Below are 26,360 nucleotides of genomic sequence, written 5' to 3'. Positions count from 1 at the left end.
CAATATAGGATAACAAGTTTACGTTAAATGTGTGTGAATATAAATATTTCTTGTATGAATGTACCCTTTTTGTACGAGTGCGTAGAGTGATGTATCATAAACTATACCTATTATAGTTTATCTAGAATGTATGTAATATGTATGAATCCTTCTATGGAAATGTATTAGTGTTGTGAATTTATCCAAACTATACTTTTTATAGTTAAATAATACGTGTTCCAAAATGAATGGGTAATATTTAATATGATTGTCTTAGTTTCAGTTCATAATGATAAACTACTAGGAAACACATTCAAACATTAAAACTTATGATTATACACTTTGCTCAACATAATACAAAGTGTTATGATATTTACATGTTGTTGGTAAAATTTAGCAATTCTGCCCTGTTTTGGAAAAATCATAGAAAAATCATACGAAGTCGAAAACTAGATCCGTAAATTCTGAGAGTTCACAAAATGTGTTTAGTTTGCTCATAAATTTTATCTCAATTTATAATGACTTCTAACTTGGGTGAAAAAGTCCAAGATCACAGACTGGTCCGGATTGTTGTTTGAAATGATAGGCAGTTTTGTAAAAATCACCATAAATTGTAGAAAAATCGTATGGAGATGTGCAAGTAGCCATTTTAAAGCTAAAAACTTGATCTATTTGCACCTTGTACAGTTTTGAAAACAAAAATAGTTAAGATGCCCAAAACAGTCCGTGAATGGAGTTGAACTTTTCTGATGAAGGCTGTTAGAAAAATTTAGATACGTTCTTAGTGTTTTAACTTGTATTCCCCCCCTGAAAACTTGAGAAAACATGAAAATGTAGGGGTATGAACTCACCTTGAGTGATTTCAGTAGATGATTGTTGAAGAATGGAAGTGTTTAATTCAAGAACACTTGGAGATGCCTTGAAGGTTTTCGAGAATCTAACATCATAGTTAGGGAGTTTGTGTAAGCAACCAAAGATTTGAGTAGAATGAAGTGAAATAATAATAGGGAGGATGAATTTTTACTTACTAAGTGTGGAAGAACACTTGAATCCAGCCTTGGATCTCGAAAATTTGTGTAGAAGAGTTTGAGAGAAAAAGTGATGTTTGTTACTTAGTGGAATGAGAGAAATGAGAGAAAATGAGGAGTGTGGTTGATTGTTCCAGCTCAAAAACGTGGGAGTGAGTGAAATTTGAGTGTAAGGGAACATTGAAGTGACATAGGTAAGGTGGGGAGGTATGGCTGGTCATAGAGTGGGTGTGGGGTGGTTGCTTGTGATCATACGTCTTTGGACTCAAAAGTCAAGAACGATGTCTTATAATTGTCTATATCCCATTTTTAGTTTAATTTTCTAAATATATGTGTGGTTGTCTATGTGTGTGTATCTCTTTAAAATTCTGCAATTTCATCATTTTATGACCCCCATTTGCGAAGTTGAGTATTTATTTCCAAAAATGCGAAACTCCAGGGACAATATTTGAAATCTTCTGTTTTCTTCCCCAATTCGCATTCTACTGTGAAATACTTCGCATCTTCATTCTTACACCCTTCGCATCCCTTCGCATTAATCACCTTCGCATTTTCATTCTTACACCCTTCGCATCCTTTCGCATTAATCACCTTCGCATTTTCATTCTTACACCCTTCGCATCCCTTCGCATTAATCACCTTCGCATTTTCATTCTTACACCCTTCGCATCCCTTCGCATTAATCACCTTCGCATTTTCATTCTTACACCCTTCGCATCCCTTCGCATTAATCACCTTCGCATTTTCATTCTTACACCCTTCGCATCCCTTCGCATTAATCACCTTCGCATTTTCACTCTTACACCCTTCGCATCCCTTCGCATTAATCACCTTCGCATTTTCATTCTTACACCCTTCGCATCCCTTCGCATTAATCACCTTCGCATTTTCATTCTTACACCCTTCGCATCCCTTCGCATTAATCACCTTCGCATTTTCATTCCAGATGCGAACACTTGATTGTTTTACCTTCGCAAAATGAGCATCAACAACTCCACAATCGAGTTTTTAAATTCTTGCAACCAACAATTTCATAGTCCTTGACTTCGCGTTTTTCTTCACGAATCATCCCTCAATCATCAATCCAAATGCGAATCAAAAACTCATATGTTCTTGCTTTATCGATTCATCGACTACACTCATACAAATGCGAACATAACACTAACCCTAATACACAAGGTTTAATAGAGTTGACCGGCTTGACTTGATGACTTGACTTGACTCAAGATTGACGATTGTCACAAATTGACCCGAAAATGACGGTTGTCACAAGTGACGTGCTATAAGTGTGGTAGGACCGGTCACTATTCCAGAGATTGTACATTCAACAACAAGAAGTGCTACGAATGTGGAAATGATGGGCATATTTCAAAGAACTGCCCAAAGAAAAATAAAGCAGCAAGACCAGAAACGCCACCAAGGCCAAGGGCATTTCACATGATCCTCGACGAAGCAGAAAACCATGCGAGGAATCAAGGATGAGGACTTCATATCCGAAGATCAAGTTATGCAGTAGCCATAGTATTGTATGATGTAGCCTATTAGAGGCATAGCCTAGGGTGAACTTGAACACCTATGTAATCGTTTCAAGAAATAATATAAAACCTTTGTTTTGTTATCTGATGTGTTAAGTTGTTTTTCTTGTATGGTGACTTGGAGAAACTGCGGGACAATACTTGGGACGAGTATGAGTATGTGTGAATGGTAGTAGAGGCCTATACTACCAGAAGCATAGGACTCACACTTGGATCAGGGAAAGTCACAAGGTTACCAAGAAGCTAGTAATTGATTTCGTTTTATTCTAGTGTGTCGTTACCATCCTTTCGGTAATGACTAAGAAGATTGTTGTTATCCCGACCCTAGTGGTCATATCCCATTGAGTCCGACTACGATGAGTAGGTTACGTGGTTTAGAGAACCAAGTTTGATGTAGCGTCCGACTTAAACCAAACGGTTGAAATCAAAGCGATCAATAGAAGTATCGCACTCGTTGTTAAAGAAGTTGGTAGCTAGAAATGCCAAATGTTAAAGTGTGATTATATCACATTAGAACATGAAGGAAGGCATAGCTTGTTTAACTCTAAGAGACCTAAGTCTAAGTGTTGCAACATACGATGATAGGTCATTAGAATATGACACATCGATCCATAGTAGTAATAAAAGAAATCATCTCAAGTTTGTATCGAGTAAGGATTGAGATTGTGACTTGAAGGTCATAATTGGGAATCTAGCATGTGGTAGAGAGCAGGTGCACGATCGAATACTCTTACAGTCAATGAGATTAAGAGATAAACTTGAAGGAATGTAGAAGTTATAATTATTACCTAGGATGAAGAGATAACGCATGGAGTCATTATACGACCCTGTTTCGTTGATGATTCCGGGATGTAATCATCCTAAGGGGGATATAATTGTAACGCCCGCAAATCCGGGCTAGTCAAATTAGAGGTAATAGGGGTCAAAAAACGACTTTTCGACAAAATATTATTTAGAATAAATAATTTCAACCAAGTTGTAGTATATCTCATGAGGTTTCCGTACATATAAAGAATGCGGAAATCCAAGTTATAACGAAGAAGTTATGACCCGTCGAAGTTTCGCGACGGAACTAGCATGACACCGGGAAGCGTAAATAGTGAATTTACGATAGAGCGAGATTTAGCCTTAGCAATCTAAATGAAAGTCGTAGAATATGTCAAACTAAGAGCGTCGATAAAAAGAACACCCAAATCTGACTTCGTATGAGGAAGTTATGATTTTTCTAAGATTCGGCTTTGCAGTGCACGGCCCGAAACTCGAATTTTAGTTCGAGCGGTTTTTGGCTTACGCGACCTAAATGAGAGTTGAAGATCTCATTAATAGGAACTTAACGGTAAAAAGACAGACGAAAACGGAGTCCGTATGAAGGAGTTATGAATTCTTCACGGTCATTTAATAGTCTAAACGCCTCCTACTGTTAAATTTGAGATCGGTCGAGAATTAGCCGACGGAGTCTAAACGAAAGTTGTAAATCTTGATTTTACCTACGCGTGGATATAAAGAACGTCGAAAACAGACCTCGTATGCGAAAGTTATTATTTTTCTAAGTTTGAAGGCTGATACGCGATAGGGGGTGACGTGGCACCACCAGAATTGGACACGTGGCACCACCAGAAGGGTGCCACATGCACCAACTCGGCAAGTCATGACTCAGACTCGGCAAGTCCATCATATTTCTCCCCTATAAATAGAGGTGTCGGGTTCCATTCATTCTCACACCTTCAAGCCCTTCTTTCTCTCTCTAAACTCTCCAACTAAGCCTCCCTAACCCCCCAAAGCCTAGGGTAACTCCCTAGCACGAGGCGGAAGCTCCGGAGCGCCCGACGGCTCCGAGAAAAGAGCATTTCAGCTAGGGAAACGCTGCTCCAGCGAAGCCCGGTTTTGCGAAAAACCCGCTGTAAGTGAGCTACGCCTACGCTAGTTTTAATATAGCTTCTAATTAATTATAGTAACATTATTAAGGCCTTAAAATAATTGATTGGGCTATTATTATGAGTTATATTGAGTGTTATTTAACGCTTATATAATAATAATAATAGCTATACTATTAATTAGTCGCGGTTATCGTTAGACTAAACCCTAGTGGTGTTGATACTAGGTTTTATCGAAGGAAATTGTGTTGAGAGTATCGAAGCGTTGTCCGAGTGTTGAGTCACCACCTATCAGGTGAGTGCATAGTCCCTTTCATCTTACACATAGATATGAAGTATTTTAATATAAATTACGTGCTATGTGTGCATATTGTTTGAATACTTGTTGTATACGCTGGATGAATGATTTATACATGTTTTAAATGATTTAAACTGTATAGTTATTTTATATCTACAAATATGATGGGATAAAACATGGGTAGATGAAATATTTGGTAGGTGATGAAATAAAATAATGAGAGATAGGTGATGATAGGAAGGTGATGATGATAGGTGATTATGAATCGGTGATGTAGGATACTACAACCTTGTCCGACAATTTGGAGATGTAGTCATCTACCAGACTATAGATGGCAACCACGGACTATCATAGACAACCCCGTGGAAACACCAGCAGGCTAGTAACCTGTAGGTGATGAATTACGAGTTCAGGCGATGTTGTAACTACGTATTCATGTTATGATAGTCTAACCCTTAATATGAATTACGAGTCCAGGCGATGTTGTGGCTACGTATTCATGTGATGATAGACTAACCCTTATCATCATTTACAAGTCCAGGCGATGTTGTGGCTGCGTAATCATGCGATGATACCCTAACTCTTTCTAGACACATATTGAGGGAGTAATCCCCGGATTAGTATTGTCTATGCAATGTAGGCGATGATCCTTAGGTAAAGTTCGTAGGAACAATCATATAAGGAAATACGATGTAAGGAGATGAGAAGTAAATATGATATAGGAGATGACCCTTGAGATAATATCTTTAGGGAAGACTAAAAGAAGATAATGGGGATGGGTAATTGGGTTGATTGTTTGATTGTTTAAACATAATAACTATATTATTGTGGGTTGAAAACCCTATGTACTCACCAGGTTTCTCAACCTGACCCACTCAGTTTATTTACATCACAGGTGGCGATATGAAGTGACATTACACTGAGAGATTTAAAGAGATGTAGATCACTAGTGTAAATAATTGTAAGTTCTGTTTATGCTTATGTTTCTGTATTAACGATGACATCCCAAACGTTTTAAGATGAATAAAAATACGTTTCTTCGAAAATGTTTTAATAACGTATTTATCGTGTTTTTCTGGGAACAAATTCTGCAACCTTTTTATAAAATGAAGTACTCTTATTTTTATAAAGCATAAACAACATCGGTCTTTTCTGGCCGTGATTTTGGGGATGTCACACAGGCTCACAACCTGTAGGTGTTAGTGAACAATGTGTTCACCAATGTACTCCATCCCCCACATGGTTGCCTTTAGGACATTTATTGCTAAGGAACCCCCTTAGCAGTGGTGTCCATCCCGATGATGATCCTTAGGCTATGTCCCTTATGATAGGTGTTTAGGGATGTAAAGTGAGGATAACGGGAATGGGTAATCGGGTTATTGTTGATTGATGCAATTAATAAACTTAGTTATTGTGGGTTGAAAACCCTATGTGCTCACCAGGCTCCCAAGCCTGACTCACTCAGTTTCTTGCATTACAGGTAGTGGCGCATGAGCATAGATGTGATGTTTTGGATGAGGGATTATGGATATAGGCCTGTAGATACGAAATACTGTAGTAAGGCTTATATTGTATTGTTTGTGCTTTTGGTCTATATCGAACATGACATCCCAAGTCTTTTAATGAAATACATTTCCTTGGAAATGCTTTTGATAAATCTTTATCATATTTTTTTTGGGACAAATTCCGCAACCCTTTTATTTAAAATGTTACTCTGATTTTCAAACAAAGCGTAAACCAAATCGGTATTTTCTGGTCGTGATTTTGGGGATTTCACATACTTTGTCATTAATGAAACAACTATGTATTTTTATATATGGATGTTGTTATCTTCTATGTTTTATCTTTTCATTATTATATGGTATAATAAGGTTTCATTTATGACTATAAGCAAAACACTGTAACAACTAGGAACAAAGGAGTTCTATTACAATAATGATCGAACCATAATCTTATCAAAAACTCATTTGTCATTCCACTTTATGGCAGAAAATGCCGCCCCGAAGGTACAACAGACGCAAGAACAATACGACAACACCAACACCACCACCACCTCCACCGCAAGTGGGTTCGGCTATGTTTCAAGTGGCAGTAACAGCCGCAGTGACAGTTGCTATGGCGTAAATAAACAACAATGGCGCCAATGGAAACGAAAGTGGGAATGATACAGGTAGCTCCAACCAGGAAGACAATCAAGGGCACCTAAGGGAGTGCACTTATAAAGACTTTACAAACTGAAAACCCAAGCCTTTCAGTGGAAGCGCGGGAGTTATTACTTTATCACAATGGTTTGAGAAGACGGAGTCGGTTTTTGAAATATATACATACCATGATAGGGCCCTTTCATGGTGGAATGGCCATGTCAAGGCTTTAACACTCCCTGTGGAAAATTTGTTGACAAGGGAAGACCTCAAAACTTTGATGCTTGAAGAGTACCGCCCAAGGGGCGTGGTACAAAAACTCAAACAGGATTTATGGAATCTCACTATAAACAACTCTGACATTGAAGCCTACACTGCCCGATTCATCGACCAGAAAATCATGTACCCCGGGATGATCAATTTAGAGAGCAAGAAGGTAGAAAGATTCATCTGGGGGTTATCTCCCCAAGTTCAAGGAAATGTAATTGTCGCCAACCCAGCAACCTTCGATAGCGCCAAAGGCCTTGCCCAAAGGCACATTGATCATGGGGTTCGACAAGGCGTAATGACTCCCATCCCTGAGCAGACAAAAGAATGTGGTAATAAGAGAAAGTTTGGAAACAAAAAAGAAGGGACAACCAACTCAAGAACCCTCTAATAAGCAACAGATTTTGGCAGTTCACGCTGCTACCGCTCCTGCCGCACCAACACCCACTAAGTAGTATGTCGGTAATCTCCTAAAGTGTGACAAGTGCCCCCTTTCATCACCACATAGCTTGCTGGGAGATGCAATGTACAACCTACAACAAGAAAGGGCACATTCCCGGATGCTGCAAGGCACCAACACAATAGGACACCCAACCCACTAATGTTGTGGTGAGCCAAGCGTGTTATGGTTGTGGGGAAACAAGCCACTACAAAAGAAACTATCCAAAGGCCAACAACTGAAATACTAGGGGAATGGGAAGAGTCCTAACAATAGGACATGAGGAGGCAATGAAGGATCCATCAGTGATCACTGGTATGTTCCTCCTCAATAACATTTATGCATGCATATTTTTTGATAGCGGGGCGGGGAAAAACTTTGTGAGTTATAAGTTTAAAAATCTACTCAAACACTAAACAAAACATTTCTTGTGGAAATGGCTAACGGAAAAACCAAAACAACAAACGATGTATTCATAGAGTGCACACTATCTTTGAATAACCACTCCTTTCAAATCGACTTAATGTTGGTTACCATAAAGAGTTTTTTCACACCCCCAAACCGGAACGATGGAAACGTTCGGGGGTGGAGGACGTCATGTATAGTATCCCAACAATTACATCATGGTAATCAAAGTAAACACAACCACTACATTGAATAAATAAAGTATTTACATCTGTTAGGAAATGTTACCGAGAATTGTTTGAAGTGAATAGGAGGGTTCTCGGTCAAGGTTCAATTCGAGGACCAAGTTCCCGGTCCAGAGGGGTTTTCAGTGGGAACTAGTTTTCGGCCGAACACAGGTTCTCGGCCGAAATCATGTTCTCGGTTCTGCTTTTATTTTTGGCCACTTGAAGATATGAAGGTTGTTCTTGGTGTTCTTGGTGAAAAATATGAAGATTTGAAGGTTTCTTCTTGAAGATATGAGTGTTCTTGATTGATCCTTAGGAGCAAAATGAGAGAGTTTTTGGGTGGAAAGGGTGAGAAATGATCAAGTTTTCAGATGAAAACCTTTATAGCGGTTGGGTTTTCGGCCGGAGATAGGTTCTCGACCGAGATAAGTTTTCGGCCGAAAACGGATGGCTGAACGAATTTTGTTGTTTTTCGAGGGAAAAATCTTGGTTTTTCGAGTGTTTTTGGTTCCGAAAACTGATATAATCCTTATTTATATATTTTAGATTATTTTCTATCCCACATGAACATAAAGGAACAAATAAAATTCGAAATTTTATTTAAGGAGGTTGACTTTTATTGACTGGAAAAGTATCAAGTTGTCACATCATCCCCCCGTTAGAGGGAATTTTGTCCAAAAATTCTTTCTATAGAGTACAATCATGGACTAGGAAAAAGATATGGATACTTTTGTTGCATCTGGTCTTCTCGCTCTTAAGTGAATTAAGGTCCCTGCTTAGCATTCCAGTCAGCCTTCACTACATTATGCGACTTTGTTTTGTTCGTTGGGCTTCCTTATACATGATTTTGACTGGTTCTTCCATGAAGTTAAGACTCTCGTTGATCTCGATTTCATCGAGTGGAATCACAAGAGTTTCATCGGATAGACACTTCTTAACATTTGACACGTGGAAGACTGGTTGTACAATGTTAAGTTATTGTGGTAGACGGAAGCTATGGGCTCGATTCTAGCAAAAATCTCGAATGGCCCAATGTATCTTGGATTTAGATTTCCACTCTTTCTGAAGCGTATCAGGCCTTTCCAGTGTGAGACCTTCAACAGAACGCGATCACCAACCTAAAATTCCAAGGGTTTTCATCTCTTGTCGGCACAGCTCTTTTGTCTATATCTTGAGGCCTTTAAATGTTCTCGGATTTGTATGATCTTTTTTGTGGTTTCTCGAATGATTTTCAGGCCCGTGAGAGTGCTATTAGGGACGTGTACCTTAGCCAACTGCTTGTCGCCTACTTCACCCAACACAGAGGGGATCTACACTTACGACCATAGAGGACTTCAAATGGAGCAGTCTTGATGTTGGTGTGATAGTTGTTGTTATAAGAAAACTCGACCAGTGGCTAATAGGTATCCCATGACTTGCTAAAATCGATAACACATGTTCTCATCATGTCTTCAAGTGTTTGAATGGTTCTCTCACTCTGACCGTCGGTTTGTGGATGATAAGTTGTACTCATGTCCAACTTAGTTCCAAGAGCTTTCTGAAGTGACTGCCAGAATCTCGAGGTGAATATACTATCTCAATCTGAGATAATAGACATGGACACACCATACAGTCGTAATATCTCTTGGATGTAGGTTCTAGTTAGTTTCTCCATTTTGTGTGTTTCTCAAGAATATCCAATATTCTCTTTTGTAGTGTAAAGTAATCTTAAACCCTAAGACCAAATGTATGTTCGTTACTGTATTTTGTAGTTATATATGAAAGTATTAGTATGTATGCCCGGTTACCACCAGTTGTATTGTATCGTGTTGTTTCGTACGAAAACCTTTGTATGAAATCCTTGGTTACTTCCAGTAGTGTATAGTATGTTTTGTATGAAAACCCTGACTACCACCAGTAATGTATAGTATGTTCTATATGTAAACCCTAGCTACCACCAGTAATGTATAGTATGTTTTGTATGAAAACCCTGGCTACCACCAGCAATGTATAGTATGTTCTGTATGAAAACCCTGGCTGCCATCAGTAATGTATAATATGTTCTGTATGAAAACCTTGTTTTTGTATTGCCTAGAATCCTCCAGCTGTAGTGTATGGTAGTTCTATTAATTAAAATAAAACTATTTGAAGAATTGAAATCTCATAAACAAATGGTTAGTTTATATTGTTGTGAGTTTGGTATAACCATGCTTGATATGACCTAGTGACCTTTATGACGTTCTTCAGGCATCAGAAAGCTTTGATATTTGTCACCCCAGGCATGCCTGCCTAACTGTAGCTAGTAGTTTAGGTGTGGGATTGTCAGTCCCGTATAGATCTATACACAAATCTCACGCTCTCCCTCCAGGAGACTCTGGTTATACTGTGGTAGGATTTAGTTCCGCACACCGGAGGGTACAATTGAAATAGTGCCTCACAACACTGTATTAACTAGTTTATGTGTAGTGTTGTAGTATTCTCTTGTACTTGAAAATGTATGTATAACTTGTAGAGTAAAAATAATTATCCTTAAATAATTATTTAGTGTTGTACTATTGTATTCGAAAAATAATATTGTATATCATAAACTATATCTACCATAGTTTATATGCGTTCATTTCTGTATAATGTTCTCAAAATAGTAAAACAGTGGATTGTATCCCAAACTATACCTATTATAGTTTGTATGTATGTTCTCGTTTAGCGTAATGAATTCTGTAAAGTTCTATAATATTCACAAACTATATCAGCTATAGTTTGGTTGTATGTTATATATTGTACTGAAAAATTTTGAATTATGGTTGTATGTTAAAAACTACCCTTATGCTCAGCATGTTACAAAAAGGATAAAAATATCTAAATATTTTTATAAAATGTAGTGTTTTCTCGGTTTGTATCAATTGTAAAAGTTTTTAATCTGTTGAAATCGTTTGCATAAACACACAAAAATCCTTGTGTTTTACTTGTATCCCCCCCTGAAAACACTAAAAATAGTGAAAATGTAGGGGTATAAGCTCACAGTTGTTTGTGCACGTGTTGGATAGCGAGACTGGAAAGATGACCCTCGAGTTGATGTACGCGGGATTAACAGTATCCTATTTATAATTAAACACATAATTATATTTAAATTAGTAAAACCATTAATTTAAGTGTTAGAAAATACTTGTTTTTGTATTAGGAAATGTTACTGAGAATTGTTTGAAGTGAATAGGAGGGTTCTTGGTCAAGGTTCAATCCGAGGACCAGGTTCTCGATCTAGAGGGGTTTTTGGTCGGAACTAGTTTCGGATGAACATGGGTTCTCGACCGAAATCATGTTCTCGGTTTTGCTATCGTTTTTGGCCACTTATAGATATGAAGGCTGTTCTTGGTGTTTTTGGTGAAAACTATGAAGATTTGAAGGTTTCTTCTTTAAGATGTGAGTGTTCTTGGATGATCCTTGGGAGAAAAATGAGAGAGTCTTCGGGTGGAAAGGGTGAGAATCGATCAAGTTTTCAGATGAGTGTTCTTGGATGATCCTTGACACTATTTGGGTAATCATTGACCGGTTGACTAAATCCGCCCACTTCCTGCCAATAAAGTAAACTTATAAATTTGAAAAGCTAACCAAGATCTGTATAAAAGAGATCATGAGATTACACAGAGTGCCAATATCTATTATTTCTGATAGAGATAGTAGATTTACCTCACAGTTTTGATAGTCGCTTCAGAGGGCATGGGGAACTCAACTTGATATGAGTACTGCTTACCATCCCCAAACAAATGGTCAGAGTGAGAGAACCATCCAGACGCTAGAGGATATGCTAAGAGCCTACGTGATAGACTTTGGCAAGGCGTGGGATACCCACTTGCCACTGATTAAATTCTCATACAACAACAACTATCACACAAGCATCAAAGTCGCTCCCTACAAGGCTCTGTATGGATGTAAATTCAGGTCACCTCTATGTTGGGATGAGGTGGGAGATACACAACTAGAAAAATGGAAAGTACCAAATAGCCCTCTCACCGGGCCTGAGATTATCAAGGAGAGAACCGAGAAAATCTTTTGGATTAGGGAACGACTAAAGGCATCCAGAGACCGACAAAATAGCTACACAGATAAACAATAAAAACCCTTGGAATTTCAATTTGGGGATTGCATGCTACTAAAAGTCTCTCCCTACAAAGGGATGATACTCTTTTTGGAAGCGTGGAAAATTGAATCCAAGATACATCGGACCGTTCGAGATCCTTGCCAGGATCCTAGTGGCTTACAAGCTACAGTTAACACCGGAGTTCAGCAATGTACATTCTGTCTTTCATGTGTCCAACCTGAAGAAATGCCTATCTTATGAAACTCTCATTGTCCCGATTGATGAGATTGAGGTAAATGAGAACCTCATTTTGTCGAGGAACCCGTAAAAATAATGGATAGGGAGGTAAAACGAATGAAACAAAGTCGAATCCCCATTATAAATGTCTGATGGAGCGCCAAACGAGAACCTGAGTTCACCTGGGAATGCGAAGACCAGATGAAGAAAAAGTATCCACATCTCTTCCTTAGTTCTTGAGGGACTGCTATAGAACTAATTTCGAGATGAAATTTTCTCTAATGGGGGATGATGTGACAACTAGAAAATATTGGGTCAAACCAAGTCTAAGGGGTGTAGTGCATAAGTGTATCCACAATGAATATCTATGTAACTTGATACAATAATGTTATTTGAAAGCTAAGAGGGCACCATTTGTATGAATAAAGATAATATACACTTGGAAATTGATGTTGAATTAAGCCTTGGAAAGTTCATGCAAATCAAACAAGAATCAAATAGTTTTAACCTAACAACATGTATTTATGAAAGGACCTTGAAGTCTTGAATTAAAAGTCCATCATCCTTGTGATCTATATTATTCAAGACCGAAATCATAATGCCTAGGAAGTGTTAAGACCAAAAGCAATCCCAAGTAAACCCACTAGGTCCGAAAACATACATTAAAGATCCACTAAGGCCGAAACACCATGGGGAAAGGCCTAGACCCAAATCAATTAGTGGAATTAACTCTAGGACCGAAATCTTGCATGATTATGGTCATGTTAAAGTAATTAGGAGTATTTGTGGTCATAGATGAGGATAAGACAAGAAAGGTTGACTTTAGGAGTTGAAAGCCCACCCATTCCCAATACAACCACAGTAAACCATATAATAACCACAAAATAACAATGTCTTAACCTCCAGTTAACCAAGCATACATCTTATCATATCCGTCCTTTTATTATGGAAGGAAACCACTCCCTCACATACCACAATTCCATTCTACTTACTATGAAAATTCCATTGCTCTCAAGAGGTCGACTTCCAAGCATTAAAGAGGTTTATTTCTTCAAGAATTCTTCTTAGGTTTGGTAAGTAAATTCAAGACTTCTTAGCATCCTTTACACTCTTATGTTTAGATCATTCCATTTACAGACTTTAAATGTGTTGAAACCTTAGGATAACATTTTTTTCAAGGAAGATCATCAACTTCATTCAAGTATTTAGGCTTGAAAAACTTCTCAACACATCTCCAAATCAACCAACAAAACCACTCAAGGTGATTTCATACCCCCACATTTTCAAGCTTTTTCATGTTTTAAGGGGGGGCGGGGGATACAAGCAAAAATCTATTTGCTACATGAATATTTGTTGATACATATTGATGTTGAAGTGTAAACCATTATTTGTTCAAGATAAGATTATTACTACATTTATACAACATTTGAGATAAAATAGTTTTGATATGAAAATTTAACCAAAAACATAACTTATATTATGTTAAAAATATCATCAAGAAAATATGATTGCAAAATTACAAGGTTTTGGAAACTTTTCACCTAAAGATAGTTTTTCTAGCAAAAATAGTTACTTTGTAGTCACTTACTATTTTGGTGGGTTTCATCACAAAGATATCAAGTTTTACTTTCATATTTTGACACTAGATAGGGTCATATCTTTATATTTATATAAAAGTATTATATAAATGGTCTCAACAAACATACAAGATAAACTATAATTGGTATAGTTTGGAGCGTTACAAAACTACTCTTTCATTTCAGAGGAAACATTTAGTTTTCAAAGGTACGATTATTTTACAAGAGAAAGGAGTCATAGTTCATGTAAATTTGTTGATGCTCTTGTGAGACGCTCCTTCACCATACCTACCTAGTGTACACCTTAAGTCCTGCATTATAACCAGAGTCTACTAGAGGGAGAGCGAGACTATTGTGTATAGATATATACGGGATTGACAACCCCAAACGTCAGTTGTTCGCTACAGTTAGACCGGGAAGTCTAGGGTGACAAAAGTCTACCAATTCCAACGCCTGAAGAACGTCGTTCAGGAATATCAGTCATATTAAGCATGGTTAAAATAACTCACATAGGGATTAACGAAATGACTTGGTTTACATAGTAACTTACACTCCATTTGTTTTATATATAAAAAAAAAAACTACATACTATTTCCCGATTTAGTATAACTTACATTTTTGGTCTTAGAGTTCAAGACTACATCTTACATTTAATAAAATATTGGATTTACTAGAAAACATTATGCTATCCTTTATAATGAAACATTACTGATTTTATGCATACAAAAACGCTTATGAACTCACTAACTTTAATATTGATGCTTTTCAAAACTGGTTGTATTCTTAGGAAACCAGTGAGCAGGTATAACAAAAACATTTTTGAGGACAGGCGTCACAACATCATAATTTCTACTTTTTAATTGTTTATACTTAACTTTTGAGTAAACAAATGTCTATAAAAATCTTAACTTGTATTCTCAATGTATGAATGTTTGTGATGCTATGATTTATTATATCCAAATGTGATGATACTATACAATGATGTCATCCACCCCCAAACGTTTCCGCCGTCCCGGTTCGGGGGTGACATAATGAAGGCCCAAAAAGTGATGGGTTATTACTTAATATTGGGCTAGATAGTTGTTTGGGATCAATGGCCCATGGGGTGCATTATAACATGGTTGACGGAGTAGGTTTTTCATAATTAACTTAATAAAAGTTTAATAAATCCAATACTTCATTGATTATTTGCTTTAAAGCTTGAGCGGTTATGGAAGCATTTTGAAGGGTATCAGTGATGGCTTTCTTTAATCTTTGGGAGTTGGACTCTTATAATTGATGGATCTCTTTAATCTTTGGGAGTTGCACTCTTATCATTGACGGCTCTCTTTAATCTTTAAGAGTTACTTTATTATCATTGATGGCTCTCTTTAATCCTTAGGAATTACACTCTCTACATCTTCTCATAACCGATTACTATCAATTGAAGACTAACTGAAGACTTGGACGTTTTTTTGTTGTTTAGAGGAGTTACTTTGAGTTTCCTTTATTATCTTTGATTAGTGGTTGGTTGGTTTTCTCGTAATCACTAAAATTGTAATAAGGCTTCATATAAGCCACATGTTTGCATTTGTAAGACATATACACAAATTTTTAATCAAAGAACCTTTGTTCACTTGGAATTATTGTTATAATTCACTAATTATCTTGTTGGTATGTGTTCTTGACTTGATACTAACTTAATCCAATAGGTCTTGGATTGTTTTCACCGGTATACAACTTAATATGTCTTGAGTTGTTACTAATCTATCCATTTCTTTCCATAGATATATTATTTGTGGTTGTTATTCCAAATTAATTTACCTAAACACTACCATACTCACTAAATCAAGCCTATACATGCATCATCCATCAAGAAGACTTCCTCTTCGGGAATGAAAAATCCAAATCTGTTAGGTTCCTGACTAGGTCTAGTAGAGTGTCGTACAGTTGGTGTGGTTTCCAAAATCTGAACGATAATTTCATGTTCAATAATTCTTTGTTGATTATCATTCTCAACTAAAGTTTGTGCCTCTCGAATTTTTTTGAGATCAATCGGGCTCCTACTTGCTTTATGCAAGATAAAGTCAGTTTCAAGAAACACTACTTTTCGAGCTATGAACACTCGGTTCTCTTCTTTCTGGAAGAAGTAATAACCCATGGTTTCTTTTGGGTATCCCACAAAGATACACTTTTGAGAACTAGGGTCAAGCTTGTTAGAAGACTATATTTTATCATATGCTTCACAACCCCATAGCTATAAGTTGGGATAACTCGTAGGGAGTCTTACTAACCTTTTTAGTTGGGATCATGTTTGTAATTCGAGTTGCGGTTTCAAGCGCATAGTCCCAAAACGAATAAGGAAGGGTAGTATGACTCGTCATCGATCGTACCATATCAAGTAGAGTATGATTTCTCCTATCTGAAACACCATTATGTTATGGTGTTCCCTGTGGAGTGAGTTGTGACACTATGCCACAGTTCTGAAGATGTTCATCAAATTCATAGATTAGATATTCACCACTGTGATTTGATAGTATGGTTTTAATCTTTTGACCAAGTTGATTTTGTTATTCATTTTGGAATACCTTGAAGACATCGAATGCTTCATGTTTGTGCTTCAATCTACACATATCTAAATCTACTGAAATCGCCAGTAAATGTGATGGGTATCTTTCACTGCTTCTAGTCATTGTTCTAAAAGGTCCACATATATTAGTATGTCTGAATCCTAATAGATTCGAAAATCTTTCATCAACATCAGTAAAAGGTGCTTTGGTCATCTTGTCACATAGACATGATTAACATATATCAAAAGACTCTGAGCCTGTTGATTCTAAGATTATATCCTTTTGGAGCTTAGCAATGCGAGTTTTACATATGTGTCTGGGTCGATAATGCCATAAATAAGTTTTATTTAAGTCTAGCTTTGTTTTCTTATTTAAGTTGTACATTGAATTGTCCTATTGCTATGAACCATTTAAACCGATTCCATGTATTCCATTATTGGGACTAGACTATGGATGGCAATGGGGCGGGGATGAGGAGGGTTTACCATCCCCATTCCCATCCCCGAGTCTATAACCTTATCCCCATCCCCATCCCCAACGGATGCAGGAATCTAATCGCCTCCCTTTATATTTTGAGTTTGTCCCCATCCCATCCCCAACCCATCCCCGTGCTATCAAAATTTCAAAACCATATGTCATAATACATCCACTTAAGAATAAAAAATCAAGTTTAATAAACTATCAAAACCATATGTCATAATTAGATTATTTACATCAATCATAAAATTTAACAACCATCAAAACGAAAACACGATTACACAAAAGAAATTTCAAGTCTTTGGTTCTATTTCTTTGTTTGAAAATTACTCAACATCCTCATCATATGCAATTATATGATCAAAAGCCTTTGGTTCTCCTTGCTTTTACTTGAAACATATATAACTTATTTTAGAAAAATAATATTTATACAGAAGTATGATATAACAATTGATATATTTATTAAAAATTACCTTGAAGTTCCTTCCATAACCAACTTTGTCTACACAATGCCCCGAATGTTTCTAGTTTTGAGTCAGTTACATTTTTTGTCACTTTATTCTTGCTCATGCTAAAAGCTGATTCTGAAGAAACTGAAGAAATTGGAATGGCTAAGATATCTCTAGCAATATTCTGTAATATAGGAAACTTAGAACCATTACACTTCCACCACATTAATATGTCAAATCCCTCCTCGTTCGGTAACAACTTCTCAGCTAAATAATCATCCAACTCAGTTTTTTCAAATCCATCATCCTCAGAAAGCATATTCTCGAAATCCAACTCCCATGTTGATTTGCTTAAAGTAGAACCCCTTCCCTCATAGAGTTTTGATTCACATTGTCATTTCCAAGAAGCTCCTTGTTTTGCATCATGTTTTTTTTTATACTCTTCAAATAACTCAGTAATTATGTTGCGTACTTGCATAATCTCACTTCTTGCTTCTTCCCCATATAACTTTGGAAAGAAATAATTGATCAACTTTAAGTTATACCAATGGTCTAAGACAATTTCTACACTCATAACATTATGTATTACATTCCAATACTTCTCAAATTTGATCAACATAGTTGATGCCAAAGACTTAATGACATTATTATCAGATACGCTCCAACGCAACAATGACAGTTCCATGTCGCAAATTAAAGGGACGAATATGTTTGACGTGGGATATTTGGTACCAAATTTTTTTTTCAGTCACTTAACAATGGCATCATTTGTTGAACAATTGTCAAGTGTTAATGTTGACAACTTGTTGTCAATGTTCCACTTCAAAAAGCATTCCATCATCACTTGTGACAATGCATCAGCAGTGTATGGAGATGGCACATGTATAAAGTTGCATTAAACAATATATAACATTTAAAAACTTCATCCAATATAAATTACAAATAATAATATTAGTAATAATAAATACCACATAATTTGATTTTGTAACTTCTAGTTGACATCTATATAATGTGTTGTGATTGCCATGTAACCTTTCTTTTGGTTACTTGATGTAACAGCCCGGATCCCCAGGTATCTTCATTTTCTTATATATTTTGGCATTCTGTGAAGGGACTCGGCGAGTTGGTGGTTGAACTCGTCGATTCGGGTCGCGGTTTTTAGCGCGGGTTCGCGTCCGGACTCGGCGAGTCCAAGGGATGGACTCGACGAGTCCGCACTGTTTAATGAAACCCTAATTCCCCGGTCCTAAGCTCTATTTAAAGGACCTTATGGCCCTCATATGTGGCCACCTTGAACCCTAAGAGCCTCCATACGTATGTAAGCCCTTGTGTGTGTGTTTGAAGGCCTTTTGTTCTTCATTTTGTGTGTTAGTGCAAGGAAAGGAGGGAGAGGAGCAAGCTTGAAGTGTTGGGGAGCTTAGATCTGTTGCTATTTCATCAAGGGGGTCTTCTTGAGGTAACTTTCTGAGCCAATATTCGTGTTTTGTGTTGATGGGCCAAATCTAGGGTTCTTCTTGCCTTTCTTGGCTTGAATAAGAAGTATGAGAGGTCCCATGGAGACATGGAACCTAGATCTGGACTTTAGCAGGTCCAGGAGACCCCTTGTGACAAGCTTTATGCCCACCCTTTTGAGTTAGAAGTTATACTTGCCATATTAAAGGTTGTTTCTTCAAAATAAGCCTTGTATGCATTCATTGGCAACCAAGACTGAGACTTTACGTGACAAATAAGCTTGGGAAGGCCAGATCTATGTATTCATGGAACGGATCTGACCGCAAAAGCCAGTTTTAGCTGGTGCATGGCATGGACTCGCCGAGTCTGAAGAACAGACTCGACGAGTCACTTGAAGATTGTCCTTGAGACCATCTTGTGTGTAGACTGGACCGAGTTGTGGGTGACTCAGTTAGTCGCAGAGAGTTGGAAAGGTTTTGTCAGGTGGACCGAGTCGGGATGGGACTCGCCGAGTTGACCTTCGACTCGGCGAGTTGAGTCGCAGTGGCCCTGTGAGTCAGGCCCGGGTAGAACTCGTCGAGTCGAGGGAGTACTCGACGAGTCAAAGGGAAAATTTTGAGAGTTGGTAAAAACGCGTAGACTCGCCGAGTCACTATTGTGCACTCGCCGAGTCTAGTCCAAATTAACTAAAGACTGTTGACCGGGTCACTCGGTGTTGACTTAATTTGAATGGTCCACCTTAGTGGTACAAGTAATATTTATAGATTTATATATCGTAGGAGGATTTCAGCTCGAGGGTTCGAGCCCGAGTGATTTCAGGATTTACGGTTAGAAGCTTAGCGAGGCATACAAGGTGAGTCTTCTCACTATACTGTACCCGGAAGGGTTTCGACCATGTGACCGGAAGGTCGAATATGATATGGAATATATGCTTTATGTGTGATAAGTTATTTGCTATATGTGATATGTATGATATGTTTGATATGGGCCGGAAGGCGTGGTCATATGGACTGTAAAGGTTGATGGGGGTAGGACCGGAAGGTTTACCCAGTCGGGACGGAAGTCCCCTGAAATACATGGACCGGAAGGTCAAGGCCTGGAAAGGCGTGTGTGCGTATGTTGTATTTTGGGAACTCACTAAGATTTATGCTTACAGTTGTTGCTTATGTGTTTCAGGTACGAGTGAGGACCGTGGGAAGGCGCCAGCGTGATCGTACACACACTCGGGGAAACTATTTTATCTTTTGTTATGTAATCGTTTGAGACTACGACGTTATTTTGGGAAATCTAAATTAATTACTCATGTCCTAATGGTTGTAAAAAAAAAATGAAAATTTTTGGTTGGAAATTTTATGACGTTACAAGTTGGTATCAGAGCCTTGGTTTGAGGGATTCGGGTACACCTTCGGGTGTAACTGGACTCAAACCGGGAATTGGAGAAAATTGTTTTTACAAAAATTGAATTTAAATAATTAAAATTTAAATTTTGAAAGGTGAGACGACCAAAGAAGAAAAAGTGTGTACGGTCAGCCGGCGCCCGAACGGTAAAAATCCCCAAAATACTCTTATTATATGTGTTACGATATATGATATGATATGATACGCATGCTAGTAGACTAGGTATACATATTAGGGCTAGAGTGGCCTGATTTTGTGATGCCTTAGTCTAGGAAAACTTGCTTCTATGGGGTGCTCGAGAGCAAGTGAGTAACAAGAGTATGAAAGGAATAGAGTGCTCAGGATTCGAGGTTGGGGAGGATGACTTGGGTGAATACCGACACGGTGTAACTGGCAGTATTGGGCCCGTACTACCAAGGACACCGGGTCAGTAGGCAGCCAAGTGGGAACCCCCGAGTATCGAAAACTGAGCAGGACTGCATTATCGAGTGCGATTTTTGCCCGATAGGGTCTCTGATATTCTTTTGTTGTATTTCAGAGACATCATGGTTGGACCACGACACAGACCTGGCACGAGTGGGGTGACTGACGAGGAGCTCCGTCAGATGATTCATGAGGAGGTAGCTGCAGCGATCCGGGCCGAGATTCCGGAGATGTTTGGGTCTATCAAGACCACGCTGATGGAGACATTTGATGAGCGGTATGCCGCGTTGTCTGAGGCTGCCACTGCTGTGGCTGCTGCCAGGCCACAGGGGGGTGACTCGTTGCTGTTCCGGGAGTTCAGCAACACGAAGCCACCAGAGTTTGACGGGACTCAGGATCCGATTGCTGCGATGAGGTGGATTGCCGATATTGAGGGATGCTTCTATACTTGTTCATGTCCGGAGCATTTGAGGGTGCGGTTCGCCCTGAACCAGCTCCGCCTGGGAGCGAAGGATTGTTGGAAGTTCGTGACGGCGAACTTCACTCTCGCGGAGGTTTCAGCCTTGACTTGGGAGAGATTTACTGCTATGTTCAGAGACGAGTATGTTCCCCCGGTAGAGAGGGAACGGTTGGTTCAGGAGTTTTTGACCCTCAAGCAGGGTAATGATTCGGTTGCAGTGATCATGCGGAAGTTTCATGAGAGGGCGATGTTCTGCCCCGAGCAGGTGTCCACGGAGCAGGCTCGGATGAGCCGGTATTTGGGAGTGCTGAGGAGAGACATCCGGGAGTTCGTATCGAACTCATCATATCAGACTTTTGCTGAGCTTCAGGCGAATGCCAGGAAGCGGGAGATCGAGTTGGAGACCCAGGCCAGGGAGGAGGCCGAGTCTCAACGGATGGATCGGCGGCCAACGCAGTCGCAGCCGGTAGCCAAGCGGACCAAGTCCGCTGATTTGAGATCCGGAGGACAGAAGAGCCGTACTTGTGGGAAGTGCGGCAAGGGTCACGAGGGGGCGTGTCGATCAGGTGCTTGCTACAAGTGTGACAAGGAGGGGCACATTGCGAGGGATTGCCCCAAGGGATTTATGGTCTGCTTCCATTGCAACCAGACTGGCCATCGGAAGGCCGAGTGCCCCCAGCTTCGCCAGGGATCTTCGCCTGCTGCCAGGGTTCCTGAGGTTCGGCTAGTGAAGACCGAGGCCCCGAAGGCTCGTGGGAGAGCTTTCCAGTTGACTGCGGAGGAGGTCCGCACGGCGCGTGATGTAGTGGCCGGTATGTATTCTTTCCACGTATTTACATTTATGCTGAGACATTATGCTTATATTCCTATATGCGTAGGTACTTTTCTTGTGAATCATGTGCCTGCTTTGGTATTATTCGACTCAGGTGCGAGTTGGTCCTTTGTTTCGCTGGCCTTTAGCCAGTACATCGATATCGATCGGGAGACGATGAGTCGTCCCCTGCGAGTTGCTATAGCAGACGAGAGAGCAGTATACGCCACCGAGGTGATTCGAGGATGCGTGCTCGAGATTTTTGGGGTCGAGTTTCCTATAGACTTAGTCCCTATAGCTATGGGGGATGTTTGCATTATCATGGGCATGGACTGGTTGAGTAAGTTTGGAGCAGTCATTGACTGCGAGAGACAGCTGGTGATGATTAGAGACCCTAGTGGGGGAGTGCTCACGGTTTATGGCAAAGGGACCCGGTGTGGGTCAGCATTTTGTTCAGCGGCCAGGGCAAGGCAGAGTTTGCAGCAGGGCTGTGATGGATTCATAGCCTATGTGATGGATACTCGTGTGACCGCGGAGAGGCCCAATTCGATTGATGACGTTCCGGTTGTACGCGAGTTTGCGGATGTGTTCTCCGAGGAGTTACCAGGCGTGCCTCCGGAGAGGCAAGTGGAGTTTCGTATCGATTTGGTTCCGGGGGCGGCGCCCATCGCCAAGGCGCCCTACCGTCTCGCTCCACCGAAAATGCAGGAATTATCCTCGCAGCTTCAGGAGCTGTTGGGGAAGGGATTCATTCGACCTAGTAGCTCGCCTTGGGGAGCGCCGATTTTGTTCGTCAAAAAGAAGGATGGTTCACATCGGATGTGTATCGATTATCGGGAGTTAAACAAGTTGACGATTAAGAACCGGTACCCGTTACCTAGGATCGACGATCTATTCGATCAGTTGCAGGGGGCATCTTGGTTTTCCAAGATTGACTTGAGGTCGGGATATCATCAGATGAGGGTTCGCGAAGAGGATATCCAAAAGACTGCCTTCAGGACTCGTTATGGGCATTATGAGTTTGTAGTGATGCCTTTTGGGCTCACCAATGCCCCGGCTGCATTCATGGATCTCATGAACAGGGTGTGCCGACCGATGCTGGATCGGTCGGTGATCGTATTCATCGATGATATTTTGGTATACTCGAGGACTAGGGACCAGCATGAGGAGCATTTGCGGGAGATTCTTCGGGTTTTGAGATCGGAGAGGCTGTATGCCAAGTTCTCCAAGTGTGATTTCTGGTTGCGAGAGGTCCAATTCCTCGGGCATCTTGTGAACCAGAAGGGGATATTGGTCGACCCGGCCAAGATTGAGGCGGTGTTGAGGTGGGAGGTGCCGAGATCGCCCACCGAAATCAGGAGTTTTCTGGGTTTGGCTGGATATTACCGCAGATTTATCAAGGATTTCTCCAAGATCGCTGTGCCACTTACTAGGATGACCCGGAAGGGTGTTGCGTTTTCATGGGGACCGGAGCAGCAGTCTTCGTTTGAGACGCTTCGTCAGAAATTGTGCGAGGCTCCAGTGCTTGCACTCCCGGAAGGGATGGAGGACTTTGTGGTATATTGTGATGCCTCTATATCGGGTTTAGGGGTGGTACTTATGCAGAGGGGTCATGTGATAGCATACGCTTCGAGGCAGTTGAAGCCTCATGAGTCGAGATATCCCACGCACGACCTGGAATTGGGGGCGGTGGTGTTTGCCCTCAAAATCTGGCGACACTATTTGTACAGGGTTCGGTGTACGATTTACACGGACCATAAGAGCTTGAAATACTTGATGGGTCAGCCAAATCTGAATATGCGTCAGAGGAGGTGGTTGGATGTGGTGAAGGATTACGATTGTGAGATCCTGTACCACCCGGGCAAGGCTAATGTGGTAGCCGACGCTTTGAGCCGTAGGGCGGATAACGCCCCGATCCGAGACATTTGTATGAGGTTGACGGTTTTGACCCTGATTCTGGACATTATTCGGGAGGCTCAGATGGAGGCTGCAAAGCCGGAACACCAGAAGAAGGAACGGGTGGTAGGTCAGGTACCAGGATTTGTTACGGATGGTCGGGGGCTTATGACTTTTCAGGGGCGGATTTGGGTGCCGTTTGTGGGCGGTGCGCGCACTATTTTGATGGAGGAGGCACATCGATCGAAATTCTCGATTCACCCTGGTGCTACGAAAATGTATTTGGATCTCAAGAAGGAGTACTGGTGGCCATGTATGAAAAGGGATGTCGCTTGGTTCGTCGAGAGGTGCTCGACTTGTCGGCAGGTCAAGGCCGAACACCAGCGATCGCACGGTAAGCTGCAACCGCTAGAGATTCCTGAATGGAAGTGGGAACAAATCTCCATGGATTTCATTACCAAGTTACCGCGAACGGCGAGAGGAGTCGATGCGATTTGAGTAATTGTGGATCGACTAACAAAGAGCGCTCATTTTCTAGCTATTAGTGAGAGCTCTTCTGCGGAAAAGTTGGCTGAGTTATATGTGAGGGAAGTAGTATCTCGGCACGGGGTGCCAATCTCGATTATTTCGGACCGCGACGTGCATTTCACTTCCAGGTTCTGGAAGAAATTCCATGAAGAGTTGGGTACTAGGTTACATTTCAGTACGGCATATCATCCTCAGACAGACGGCCAGAGTGAGCGGACCATTCAGACGCTCGAGGACATGCTTCGGGCATGTGTTTTGGATTTCGGAGGGTGCTGGGATACCTATCTACCTCTAGCAGAGTTCTCGTATAACAACAGCCATCATTCGAGCATTGGTATGCCGCCCTTTGAGCTGTTGTATGGGCGGAGGTGTCGCACCCCCATCTGTTGGGGTGAGGTGGGACAGCAGGTTATGGGTAGCACGGAGATCGTGCTTCAGACGACCGAGCAAATTCAGATGGTCAGGCAGAGGTTGCTGACCGCTCAGAGCTGGCAGAAAAGTTATGCAGACAGGCGACGGTCCGAGCTTGAGTTCCAGGTTGGTGATCTCGTGCTCCTGAAGGTCTCTCCTTGGAAAGGAGTGATTCGATTCAGGAAGAGGGGCAAGTTGGGGCCCCGGTATATTGGTCCTTTTCGTGTGATTGCAAGGGTGGGACGGGTAGCCTACCGTTTAGACTTGCCAGCAGAGTTGGGACAGATTCACGACACCTTCCATGTATCGCAGCTGCGGAAATGTATAGCCGACGAATCAGCGGTGGTTCCGTTAGGAGATATTCAGGTGGATGCAAGTCTGAATTATGCAGAAAGACCTGTAGCCATCAAATATCGGAAGATCAAGGTTTTGAGAAACAAGGAGGTGCCCCTGGTATTGGTTCAGTGGCAGCATCGGAAGGGATCAGAGATGACTTGGGAGCCGGAACGGGAGATGCGGGAGCAGCATCCGGAGCTTTTTGCCTAAGCGGGACTTCGAGGGCGAAGTCTTATTCTAGTGGGGGAGATTTGTAACAGCCCGGATCCCCAGGTATCTTCATTTTCTTATATATTTTGGCATTCTGTGAAGGGACTCGGCGAGTTGGTGGTTGAACTCGTCGAGTCGGGTCGCGGTTTTTAGCGCGGGTTCGCGTCCGGACTCGGCGAGTCCAAGGGATGGACTCGACGAGTCCGCGCTGTTTAATGAAACCCTAATTCCCCGGTCCTAAGCTCTATTTAAAGGACCTTATGGCCCTCATATACGGCCACCTTGAATCCTAAGAGCCTCCATACGTCTGTAAGCCCTTGTGTGTGTGTTTGAAGGCCTTTTGTTCTTCATTTTGTGTGTTAGTGCAAGGAAAGGAGGGAGAGGAGCAAGCTTGAAGTGTTGGGGAGCTTAGATCTGTTTCTATTTCATCAAGGGGGTCTTCTTGAGGTAACTTTCTGAGCCAATCTTCGTGTTTTGTGTTGATGGGCCAAATCTAGGGTTCTTCTTGCCTTTCTTGGCTTGAATAAGAAGTATGAGAGGTCCCATGGAGACATGGAACCTAGATCTGGACTTTAGCAGGTCCAGGAGACCCCTTGTGACAAGCTTTATGCCCACCCTTTTGAGTTAGAAGTTATACTTGCCATATTAAAGGTTGTTTCTTCAAAATAAGCCTTGTATGCATTGCATGGCAACCAAGACTGAGACTTTACGTGACAAATAAGCTTGGGAAGGCCAGATCTATGTATTTATGGAACGGATCTGACCGCAAAAGCCAGTTTTAGCTGGTGCATGGCATGGACTCGCCGAGTCTGAAGAACAGACTCGACGAGTCACTTGAAGATTGTCCTTGAGACCATCTTGTGTGTAGACTGGACCGAGTTGTGGGCGACTCAGTGAGT

This window comes from Lactuca saligna, chromosome 6, assembly GCF_052625555.1.
Source record: "Lactuca saligna cultivar CGN05327 chromosome 6, ASM5262555v1, whole genome shotgun sequence".
In the NCBI taxonomy this organism is placed as follows: domain Eukaryota; kingdom Viridiplantae; phylum Streptophyta; class Magnoliopsida; order Asterales; family Asteraceae; genus Lactuca; species Lactuca saligna.
The sequence above is the reverse complement of the archived record's forward strand: the minus strand, read 5'-3'. Positions refer to the sequence as shown.